We start from the raw sequence: 12,510 nt of genomic DNA, 5'->3' as shown, positions 1-12,510 counted from the left end.
AGCCGGGGCCTGAGAGATGCACTTCAACCCGTGGAAGTCAGGGAGGTGGGGGATGCAAGAGTCTTTGAAGTTCCTTCTCCTTTTCTTTCCCCTCTTTAAGAATAATCTTCCAGAAGCAATAGCAAAGGCGGAGATGGTGTTGGCAGCTGAACAGAATGAAATCTCCCAGCGGGAGCGTCCATCTTCAGAGGGTACAGTGACCACTCACTCAAGTAGAGGGCGCCATGGGCCCTGGAGCTGTCCTGAAGGGGCCTGTGGGTGGAAGGGCACTGGGGCTGCCCAGTGGTGGGAACTGGGAATTGGGGGAGGGAGGCTCACGCCGCGGCCTGGCCCTTTAGGAAGGGTATTGTTCTTTTGTTGCTGACGAAGCCCCAGCTCATGTGCAGGGTTTGGCTGGGAACCTGCAACTGTCCTTGGTGACTGGGTCATCTGTTTCCCAAGCCCCACGATTCTTGCCATTCCACCCGGCTCTCCATCTTGGCATGCCCCCAGTGCTGTACTGTGGGGAAGGAATCGGCAACAGTCGCTTATGGATTCTGTAGCCAAGCTCAGCGGCCACCTTATCTCGAGGTGCGATGCTCCTTGCCACCCCCCTGCGCAGTGCAGCTATTCCCACCACCGTACAGAAGAGCAAACAGGCTCGGAGCCGCGTGACTTAAGTCGAAGAGCAGGAAATCGCAGAGAGATGATTCAAACCCAGGCTTGGCTCCTGGCTCTTTCCTCATTGCCTGCAGACTCCTACCAGCAGGCTTCTTGGAACCTGCTAGAACACCCTCTTGACTGGCCCACAATAAGGACCACCAATGGCATTCCTTCCCCTTTCCATGTCACCTCAGAGCTGGTGGCTCAGTGGCTCATGCCTCCTCTGTGGCCCTTAGAGTCTTGGGTCCATGCTCAGAGCAGCTTCTCGACCATGTGGCCCTGCACCTGGCTCTTGGCCCAGTGGCCAGGCTGAGGTTGCTATGGCAATGCCCAACCCTTGGACAGCCTCGTGGGCCCCACAAGCCACTGGAATGTCTCAGAAATACCATCCTTCAGGCCAGCATCCAAACCGCCTCTCCCAGACGGCCACTCTCATTGCAAGCCACAGGAAAACCCTTTCAGATTGTGTCCTGATTTTCAGTTTGGAAAACAGATGGCCACCATTGCAAAGCTCTCCACACACCCTCTTATTTCCTTTTTACTTTCCATTCCATTCTCTTTGTCCAATATCGTGCTGTGGTTGCAAGCACAGAAGGAACTTGAGCTGAAATTTCAGTTCTTCCATTTCTTCCCAGTCCTCCCAACTTGGACTCCTCACTTGGGCCTCAGCTTCCTCACCCTTTGTGGGAAGGATAATAATTGTACCTGCATCTTGGTCTTTTTGTGCAGATGGATTCTTCTTTTTTGTTTTGTTTGTTTTTTTGTTTGGGGTGTGCTAGGGATTAGACCCAGGTCCTTGTGCACGCTAGGCACCTTACCAATGAACCACATTTCCAGCCCAGATGAATGATTCTTAATGAATCAGACTCAGCACCACCTTCTCCAAGAGCCTTCTCAGACTTCTACTTATACCGACTTACTTATCCCTGCTCTGGGCACCCCAACCTCCTTCCCTATTTTGTTTTTCTCCATAGCATCTATCAACACCCGACATACTAAATCTTTCCCTCATCTTGGTTACTGTCTTCCCTCCATTTGATTGTAAACCCCTTGAGGACAGGGATTTTAAAATCTGTTTCCGAGACCATGTGCCCAGTGTCTAGAACAGCAGGGCCTGACGAATATCTATGGACCAAAGGGGCTGGGCATTTTCAAGGGGTGTAGTTCTAAGCTCTTTGTTTTTAGGCTCCGTTCTCACTAAGTTGCCCCTGTGACAACCCCAGGTATCCGTGACAAGTTCCGCTTCGTCAAATGTTGAAGTCTGAACATTAGAGAAGCATGCCAAGGCAAGCCTGGAAAGCAGGTTTTGTTTAAAAAATAGTAACACAGACTTCTCCTGGGAGGGAGAAGGAGGCCACAGCTGGTGTCCTGGTATCCCAAGAAGTGACAGCTGCCTGTCCCTTTTATACATTTTAGGTTTTCTTTGTTCTCCTTCCCTCTTCCTCCTAATCTCTCTCCTTCTTATGCCCAGGAGATGCTGGTGGGATGGCCTAAAGGTGAGAAGCAAGTGAGCTGGAAGGGCCCAGGTGGAGGGATGGGGCAGGAAGGAAGCGGCATTATTAATTAGCAGCTCCCTGTGTGTTCAGGGGATGCTTCATTAACAGTCTTCTGGGAGGGGCCGTGTAGGCTGGTAATCCTGAACCCAAGGGCTCTGGAGGTCTCCTACTTCCCAGACCCAAACCTGCCGCCATCTTCACTATCCACGGATTACCTATCTATACTGACTGCCGGTCTTTAATTCTTGCTTCACTGGCTGGTCTTGAACTCACAATCCTCCTGCCTCAGCCTCCTGAGTAGCTGGAATCACAGGTGGTGATTCTGTGTCTTACCAAGGTGGATTCAGGGTCTGGCACAGGCCTGGCCCTGGACAGTGCTGGCGTGTGTGGTGTTGGTCTTGACTGCTGTGTGCACTTCTTCCTTCACTCTCCTTCACCCACACCCATGGAGCTCCCAGTGAGGCCACAGGAAACCCTGCTGGGAGTCCACAGAGGGGTGCCAAGGTGGAGGCAGTTTCCTGACCCATAAACCCCACTTGTGGACCCACCCCACCGTTGGGGGGGGGCAACCAGTCAACTTGTTCAGGGCTACAACAGAAAAGAGCTCTGGGGGCTGGACATCCGGCTCAGCACCTAGGTCTAGGAGCTGGTGTCCCTTACAGGCAGTGACAGATTATGCACTCCCCAGGACTGCCCCCTCCTAGGGCCACCTTCACTTTCTGTATTCTGCACTGAAGCTGCAGCCTCAGGCCATAGAGAGGGCAGGAAAACCAGCTCCTCCCCAGGCATGGGGCGAGAGGGGACCACAACCTGTGTCCTGCGATCATGTGAGTAAATGTCAGCCATGGAAAGATGGGGGACTTGGGAAAGGGCAAAAGCACTGAGGTAGAACAGTAACGATGACACCCCCTCCCTTCCTCCAGCCAGTGATCTTGTCCCAAATCACCATCATGATTACTATCTTACTGGGGTGGAATAGAGAAGACGGGATTTAAGAAACAAAAGGGGAAAAAAATAGTTCTCCAGGCTCTGAGTCCGCCAAAGCCAGACAGCCAGGACACACTTGCTAGTTTCTCTATTTTGACAGATTCCCTCACTGTTCTTGGAGGTCCACATCTGAGCAGCAGAGCCCTCCCTGATCAATGCCCATCCACGGAGGAGGTAATAACCGAGGCACGCCTGGCAGGACCTGGAGTAGAAACATAACAGGCACCTCCATCATGGTGTCTCCACTCCTAAGGAAAGGAATGTTCCACTCCTGCATTCCCAGCAGGGTCTGGGTGGGGACCCTGAGCTGTCAATAACCCAGCCAGAGAGGTTGTATTTGTTCTTTTACCAGATAGTAAATATCTTGCCTAAAGACAGAGCTGGCCACTGAGAGAGCAAGAATTCTCAACCAGATCTGTTTTCAACTGTGGTCCAGGGACCCGCGCGTCCACACAAACCCTGCGTGGCCCTGTCGCTCTCCTTGCCTGTGTAGCCCTAAGGTTTGTGTTCCCTTACGAACTGTTCCTCATCTGTGTGCATGAATTTAATGTGGCTGTGTCCCAGACACAATTCTAGGCACTGGGGTTCCAGCAGGGCCAAGCAAAATCTAGCAGAAGTCTTTGCAGCCAAGAGCTTTTATGGGGGGAGGGAGGGGAATGGACAGACAGAAAAGAAGAAACCACAAGAAATGCTGTGAAGGAGATTTAAAAAAAACACACACACACACACACACAATGACGTGGAATGAGTGGCAGATGGACCTCCTTAGGTAGATAGCCAGGTTAGGTCTCTGAGGAAATGACACCTATGCTGAAACTTGGGTCAGCCACAGAAAGATGGTAGAACAAGCTAGAACTAGGGCTTGCTGCCAGGACAGTCCCAGTTCAGGCATGTTGTCGTGAGTGTCACTGCTGTAGCCTCTCCTATCAGTCAATAGTGGTCCATGCCCAAAATAGGTTACCCGCCGCCACTTACTCTGAGTGCAGCGGGAGGCCATGGGAGGAAATGACGTGATTGGGGTTTTGAAAAGATTTCACTGGCTGCTTCATGAAGAAAAAATTAGACTAAGCACATGGAAGAAGAGCCGGGCCATGCATGCTGGGACTTGCCCTCTTACCAGTTTCCAGCGGTGGCAACCTTTAGGAAAGACCCCAAAGATCCCACCCAGACTCAACCCGTGAGCCAGCCCTGGGCATTTCTGGGAGGGTCCTCAGCACTCTGGGCCCTCTCCGCAGGTTTCCGTTGTCCTTTCTTGGGAAGCCCGGCCACCCAGGGAGGGATACGCCCCTGCTCCGCTCCCCACCTGCGCCGGCCCGCGCAGGTCTGGTCCTGGCCGGAGCCCAGAGCCGGCCAGAGCCCACCCCGCCTCCCAGCAGGAAGCCGGCTGGCGGCGCCTGCTGCGTGACCTTGGGCTGCAAAGTCGGGCGTTTGCAAAGTCAAAGCGAGTCACTTCCTCCCGCGGGCTTCCCGCGGGCCTCCCCGGGGCGCGCGGCCGGGCAGCCACTCCCTGCCCCCTCGCCGCTGGCCGGGGGCTGGCGCTGGCAAGCACGCTAAATGCTCCTGCTCACGCCGGGGCCCCGCGCCCGAGGCTCATTTGTCACCCGCTGCTGACTCAGCACTTCTGGGAAAGGCTTTTCCCAGTTTTAGAGGAGGCCCGGAAATGAGCGGGCCAGGCTTCCTTCCCATCCTTCTAGGACGTGTGTGTGTGTGTGTGTGTGTGTGTGTGTGTTTCGTATCTGGCTGTATGTCTGCTGCGTGTCTTTTGTGGAGGCTGAATCTGTATGTACCTTTTAGCTGTGCGTCTGTGTGCACCCCCTGCGGTCTTTCCATGTGTCTGGGTTTTCATATGCATGTCTGTACCTATCATGTGCCTGGCATATCTGTGTGTCTGTCATCTCTGGGTCTGGGGGAGTGTGTGTGTGTGCTTCCCCAACACATCACAGGCCTCTAACTCAGTCCCAGCATCCTCCCCATGAGACGTTTTTTGTTTTTTTTTGTTTTTTTTTTTTTGAGACAGGGTCTCAGGAAATTGCTGTGGGTTCACTAAGTGGCTGAGGCTTGGCCTCAAACTTAAAATCCTACTGTCTCAGTCTCCCAAATTGCTGGGGATAGAGGCAATGTGCTACCACACCCAGCTGCTGCTGAGACTTCCTGAGGCCACTAGGAGCAATCTTCCTTACCCTGGTAACAACAGCTCCCACCACTCTACCTCCAACCCTGAAACACAGGGCCTCAGGGGCTGAGAGCACAGGCTTTGAAGATGGCACAGTGGCACATGCCTGTCAACTTGGGAGGTGGAGGCAGGAGAATCTCAAGTTCAAAGCCAGCTGCAAAGTGGTAAACTGCCCCTGGGTTCAATCTTTAGCACCAAATATAAATAAACAAACAAATAAATAACCAAACAAACAACACAGGCCCTGGGTTCGGCCAGATCTAGGTGTCCACACTGGCTCTGCACTTGCTAGCAGTGACCTTGAAGGAGACACCTTTTTCCCAAGCCTCTTTTTTTCTTTTTTAATATTTTATTTCTTTTAGTTGTAGTTGGACAAATACCTTCATTTTATTTATTTACTTTTATGTGGTGCTGAGGATTGAACCCAGCGCCTTGCACATGCTAGGTGAGCGCTCTACTGCTGAGCCACAACCCCAGCACCCCCCACCAAGCCTCTTTTATTAAGTAGACATGATCACATCTCCTGAAAGGAGATCATGGCGGGAGGGGTCTGGCATAGCACACGCAGCTAAGGGTGCCTGTTACCTCTTAAAACACTGGCCAGCGTCAGGCACACAGCCAGGCTCTACTGAACAGCCCTCAAGAACAAAAGCACTGAGCGGCCCTTGCCTTGGCTGCTGGGGACAGAGCTGGTGGTGGCCTGGATTAGGAGCAGGGCTAGCGCAGTTTGCATGACAGCCACTGTGAGGAGAGAAAAGTGATGACCTGATTTAGTGCCTTGGGCAGCCAGGAAAGTGAGAAGAGTGCAGGCAAGGAGCTGGGGAGCAGCCCCACCCCTCCCCTGACCAAGTGCTGCCTGGGACCCCCAGCACCAGCCAGGGTGTCCACCCCAGCCCCAGAGCAGTCCCACCAGGCTGTGTCCCAGGGGATGTCCACATTCATTTGCTCTTTTTCTTCTTGTTGTGGTGGTAGTTGTGGTGGTGGTGGTGGTGGTGAGGCTGGAGGTCTCACCCAAGGTCCCCGAGCATGTCTAGTAAGCACCCTGTTGCTGAGCTCCGTCCTTAGCCTTGTTCTCTTTCCTGAACAATCCTGTGAAGGAGTTTCTTAGCATCCTCACTTTGCGGCTTAGAAAACTAAAGCTCTGGTGGTTACATCCCAAGCTCACAGTGCTGACAGGTGGCAGAGAGAATGACCCTGGCATTCCAGTTGCCTGTCAGGCAGTCCTGGATGTGTATATCAGGAGCCCTCTTCCTGGGCACACAGACAGACACTAGATCACCCTGGCGGATCCCCTCCGCCCATGGGCAGAACTCCCACATGCTGGCTGGAACTCACCACTAGCTCCCACAGCAAGTTCTTCCCAGAGCCAAGCAAGCCCTGCTCCCACTTATTAAAGGTGGCTTTTTGCAGGGTGCAGAGGTGACTCCGGAGGCTGAAACGGGAGGACAGCAAGTTTGAAGCCAGTGTTGGCAATTTAGGGAAGCCCTATCTCAAATTAAAACAATAATAATAATAATAATGACGACGATGGCGACAGCTCAGTGGTATGGTGCCTGCCCCTGTGTTCAATCACCAAATTTTTTTTTGTTTTCATTTATTTATTTTTTTATTAAATTATTTATTTATTCTAGTTTGTTAAATACCATGACAGAATGCAATGCATTTCATATTACACATATAAAGCACAATTTTTCAAGTCACTGATTGTACACAAAGTATTTTCACACAATTCGTGTCTTCATACATGTACTTAGGGTAATGATGGCTAACTCATTCCACTTCTTTCCTACCCTCTTACCCCCTCCTGCCTTCTCCCTCCCCTTTGCCCTATCTAAAGTTCCTCCATTCTGGGGCTGGGGATGTGGCTCAAGCGGTAGCGCGCTCGCCTGGCATGCGTGCGGCCCGGGTTCGATCCTCAGCACCACATACCAACAAAGATGTTGTGTCCGCCGAGAACTAAAAACTAAATATTAAAAAATTCTCTCTCTCTCTCTTCTTTAAAAAAAAAAAAAGTTCCTCCATTCCTCTCATGCTCCCCACCATCACCATTATGAGTCAGCATCCTCATCTCAAAGAAAACATTTGACCTTTGTTTTTTTGGGGATTGGTTTACTTAGCATTATATTCTCCAACTCCATCCATTTACCTGCAAATGCCATGATTTTATTCTCTTCTAATGCTGAGTAATGTTCCATTGTGTATATATACCAAGGTTTTCCTATCCTTTCATCTACTGAAGGGCATCTAGGTTGGTTCAACAACTTAGCTATTGTGAATTGTGCTGCTTTATTATTTTTTTTAAGAGAGAGAGAGAGAGAGAGAGTTTTAATATTTATTTTTTAATTATCGGTGGACACAACATCTTTGTTTGTACGTGGTGCTGAGGATCGAACCCGGGCCGCACGCATGCCAGGCGAGCGCGCTACCGCTTGAGCCACATCCCCAGCCCCAATTGTGCTGCTTTAAACATTGATGTGGCTGTGTCCCTGTAACATGCTTTTTTAAGTCCTCTGAGTATAAGCAGAGGAGAGGGATAGCTGGGTCAAATGGTGGTTCCATTCTCAGTTTTCCAAGGAATCTCCACACTGCTTTCCAGATTGGCTGCACCACTTTGCATTCCCACCAGCAATGTATGTGCGCCCTTTTCCCCACATCCTCAACAACACTATTGTTATTTGTATTCTTGATTGCTGCCATTCTGACTGGAGTGAGATGAAATCTTAGAGTAGTTCTGATTTGGATTTCTCTAATTGCTAGAGATGTTGAACATTTTTTTTTCATGTTTGTTGATTGATTGTATATCCTCTTCTGAGAAGTGTCTGTTCAGTTCCTTGGCCTTTATTGATTGATCGGGTTTTTTTTTTTTTTTTGATGTCAAGATCCAAAAAAAATTTTTTTAAAGTGACTTTTGCCAGGCTTGGTGATGCATGCCTGTAATCCCAGCAGCTCGGAGGCTGAGATAGGAGAATCATGAGTTCAAAGCCAGTCTCAGCAAAAGCTAGGCGCTAAACAACTCAGTGAGACCCTGTCTCTAAATTTAAAGAAAAATACAAAATAGGGATGGGGATGTGGCTCAGTGGTTGAGTGCCCCCACCCAAAAAAGAGTGGAAGCTTGAAGTCCAAGAGACTCCAATTCTTGCCTTTGTTTTGTTTTTGTTGTTTTTTTTTAATTGATTTGTTTTTTTGTTTTTTAAAGAGAGAGACAGGGAGAGAGAGAGAGAGAGACAGAGAATTTTTTTTTTAATATTTATTTTTTAGTTATCAGCCACATCTTTGTTTGTATGTGGTGCTGAGGATCGAACCTGGGCCGCACACATGCCAGGCGAGCACGCTACCGCTTGAGCCACATCCCCAGCCCCATGCCTCTGTTGTTAATGAGCCATGTGGCCTGACAACCCTCTCTGAATCTGTCTCCACTTCTGCAAAATGCGGGAGGCTGCACCCAGTTTCTTCCAGATCATACACTGTCCCAGATGCTATGAGACCTAGATCATGGCTAGGTCTGCACTGTCATGTGCTACCATGAACCTAGACACTGGAGAGAGGGGAACCTCCCCATATTCCCCCAGATCCCAGCTCTCCCTGAGAAAGCCAGAAGACAGCAGGCCCACATGGGCAAAAGGAATCAGCACAGGTGGCCTGGTCCCTAGAGATTGAGCTTACAAGGAACCCAAAGTGGAAGAGAGCGCCAAAGATCTTCCTTCATCCCCATTTCCATCCCTTCCTACTCCTGGGGAACCCCATGCCTAGACAGGACACTGGATTCTCTGCGTTGGCCTGGGTGGTTTCACAGGTGAGGCCAAGAGTCATTTCTGCTTTTAGGGCCTGTGACTACTAAAGAGAAAGGGGTGTGGCTTCTCTGGCCTCCATGACTCACAGGGGTTGTCCCAGCATGGGGTGGGGACCCTGCAAATCAGACAGGTCCATTTCTGTCCAGACACAGTTGGGGCGGATGGTGGGCGGCTGCCGCCTGTCCTTACATGGGGCTAAAGGGGCCAGCCATTCAGTGACTCACCCACTTACCCAGCCAGCTGAAACCCTGGCCCCACCCTTCCCTTCTCCTGCTACCCACAAAGCCTCCTAACGTAGCACCTGGTCACACTGAGACTAAGCTAGCAAAAGACCTGTCTAAAGGTTGGTGATAACATAGGGCCATATCACCATTTCAGTAACCAATCTGAAACCACCGCCTACCTCTGGGCTCCTGGTGTGTGATTTTATTTACCTGCCCCTTATCATTTAAGTTGCTTGAGTATTTGTTCTTGTAGCCAAAGGGACTCAGCAGCTATGAACAGATATGAGCCTCGTGGCCTCCTAGGGCTGTTATTTTAGCTCAGTCTTCCAGCAACAGTCTCCAGAAATCCCCAGGGGTCCCTGAGAAGCTCAGGGGAAATCAGATGGGAACAGGTGTGGTGACTTTGAGGAGCGTAGGTCTGGAGTAGGGTGTGAACTATGGAGGAGAACATAAAGGGAAAATTGTGGCCCATTTCCAGCTGTCAGGGGGTGAAGGCCAGCAGTGTGCAGAATTGACTCCTCCAGAGCAGTTTTTTTCCGGATTGTGGGAGGAGACTCATTAGTGGATCATGTGATCAACTTTAGTGGCTCACAACCATAATTAAAAAAAATTATATATATATATATATATGTTATATAAAATTATATATATAGGTGTTACCGCTGTTGACCTGTGAGGAGTCCTTGCTTCCCCAATGTTGAAGAATAACACCAGAGAAGCACGCCGAGGCAAGGTCAGAGTGGAAAATTAGAAGTTTATTAAAGGACAGCAGAAAAGACTTCTCCTGGAGGAAGAAGGGGACTCAAGAGATGGAATCCATTGAAGGGCAAATGTGTTCCCCTTTTTATAGTTTTTGGTGATGGAATGTAGGTGGGAAGGCCCAAAGGGTTGGGACACAGGTGGGCCAAAGAAGTAATCTGGGCACTTCCGAGTCAGCATCTTCAAGTTTGCTGTTCATTAACATTTCTTTGGGATGGGCTATCTTCAAATCTGTTGGGGGCTGTTTCCTGGACTTCATTAACATTCCGAGAGTTGCTCAACTTTTTCCAGGAATTCATTCTCAACATGGCCTCCATTTTAGATTTCACTGGATATTAGACCCGATTTACCTAACTACACTGACTACCTAATTTTAAATCTGGCTTCATAGAGCTGGGGGTATAGTCTTCAGTGGTAGATCATGTGCTTACCATGTGGAAGGCTTTTGGGTTCAATCCCCAGCACCAAAAAGTTTAAAGGAAAAAAAAAAAAGCCATGCATGGTGGCGCATACCTGAATCCCAACAACTTGGGAGGTCAGGCAGGAGGATTGCAAGTTCCAGGCCAGCCTCAGCAATATAGCAAAGCCCTAAGCATCTTACTTAGTGAGACCCTGTCTCAGGTAACAGATAAAAAAGGGCTGGGCATGTGGCTCAGTGGAAAAGCTTCCCTAGGTTCAATTCCTGATAACAAAACAAAACAAAAAGTAGCATAAAATGCAAACACATAATGTAGGAATGTAGGGCTTTGGAGAGTTTTTGCTTCTGTGTATCATCATGGGCAGATTCTCAGATAAGTAATGGGTTGAGACATGAAATGCCATTTCTTAGTGTGACTTGTGATTTTAAAATGAAGCTGGCACAGCGGCCCAGGCCTATAATCCTAGCTGCTCAGGGAGCTGAGGCAGGAGGATCGCACGTTTGAGACAGTCTGAGCAATTTAGTAAGACCCTGTCTCAAAAAATGAACAGGGCTGGGGATGTAGCTTGGTGATGGATGGCTCCTGGGTTCCATACCTTGTACCACAAAATACATACATACATAAGTGAAAGTCACTGCTCTGGAAACAGGAGTGGAGACAGAAGTGTGCCCTGTGTGTGTGTGTGTTGGGGAGCGGAGGGACCCTGTCTATCTAACTTCTAGGAGTTCCAGCATCCGCGGGTCCGTCCCTTTAGCAGGAAGAGAGACATGGCAGCTTTGACCCAGATCCCTCATCTCCAGAACATCTTCATGCTTCCACACCTCTCCGTGTAAATCTGTCAAAATCTTTGGATTGAGCTTTCCAGGTCCAGGTGACCAGCACCACCTTGTCCCCATTCCTGGTCCTCTAGAGACCACGCGGAGAGGCAGAGGGCGGGAGCAGGAGTCAGGACAGCCAGTTGGGTTTTCTCCTCCCAGTTTCCACTATTTGGCAGAACCTTGAATGGGGGGGTGGGGGGTCAGAAAAAACTAGAAAGCTCGACTTCTGCCACCAGGGCCGGAAGCCCCGCTGTGGCCCCAGCCCGCGGTTAGCCCCTGTTTGTCATTTTGCAAATCTGTTCAACCCACCTCCGGTGAAAACTCCCAGCCTCACCCCGGGGGAGGCAATGACTAATTACAAAACACATTTTCTCTCCTTTCCGCCGGGCTCGGTCCCCGCCCACAACGCCCCCGCCTTCCCAGCGCGCCACAGACCGCCGCGCCGAGCCGCGGGACCCGCTGAATGAACTCTTGGCCCGGCCTCCTCCGCAGACCTCGCCCCCCGGGGTGCTTTCCGCCCCGCTCCGCGTTACTTTCGCTTTCTAGTCACTCTCGCTCGCCCTGGAGCTCCTAGCCCCGGTCCTTTCTCCAGGTGGGGGCCACCGCTGAGACCCGGGTGCCCCTAAGTCTAGAGTCAACAGTTGTCAGCAAATATTTACCCGGCACTTTCCGTTCCAGGTTCTAGGTGTGCAATGGGAGCAAGACAGGCGAGGTTCTTGCACGGACAGCACTTCTAGAAGCCTAGGATGCAGGGATTTCAATCCAAAGATTAAAAACAGTGGACAAAGGCCCTGCGGCTTAATTCACAGTGCTAGAGAAGCGCGCATGCGTGCTTGGTGTTAGGGACAGCCTGGACAGCCTTGGGGGAGCCAGGGAGGGTTCCCTGGACGCAGAGAAGTCTGGACAGAGGCCTGTAGGATGACTTGGAGTCAGCTTTTAGCCTGCAAACAAGGGTTCTTCCAGGCCAGCGAACAGCCTGCGAGTGGTGCCATTTCAATAAAGCTGGCTGGAGCCGCAGGATCTGGGTAGCATAAGGAGAGGGAGGAGCCCAAGCCAACAGGACCTTGAACGCCTCCTAAACCATTTGGACTTTTTCCTGAGGGTAATGGGGCGCCCTTGAAGGATCTCATGTCAGAATGACATATTGCTCAGAATGGAGTTGAAGGGCAAGGGTAGATATAGGTCAGGAGGCTGATGTTTG

The 12,510-nt window shown here is 50.5% G+C and overlaps 1 long non-coding RNA gene across 1 annotated transcript; it reads right to left on the bottom strand.

The window, feature by feature from the left end:
* Window positions 1–10,047: 10,047 nt before the first annotated feature.
* Window positions 10,048–12,303, bottom strand: LOC139703341 (uncharacterized). Its single transcript, XR_011705720.1, has 2 exons — window positions 11,969–12,303; window positions 10,048–11,488 (listed from the first exon to the last, which is right to left on the bottom strand). It is a non-coding gene; the product is annotated as an uncharacterized lncRNA (long non-coding RNA).
* Between the last annotated feature and the right edge of the window lie 207 nt (window positions 12,304–12,510).

This window comes from Marmota flaviventris, chromosome 2 (assembly GCF_047511675.1).
Source record: "Marmota flaviventris isolate mMarFla1 chromosome 2, mMarFla1.hap1, whole genome shotgun sequence".
Lineage (NCBI taxonomy): Eukaryota > Metazoa > Chordata > Mammalia > Rodentia > Sciuridae > Marmota > Marmota flaviventris.
Note: the sequence above shows the minus strand (reverse complement) of the source record. Positions and strands in the feature narration are given on the sequence as shown.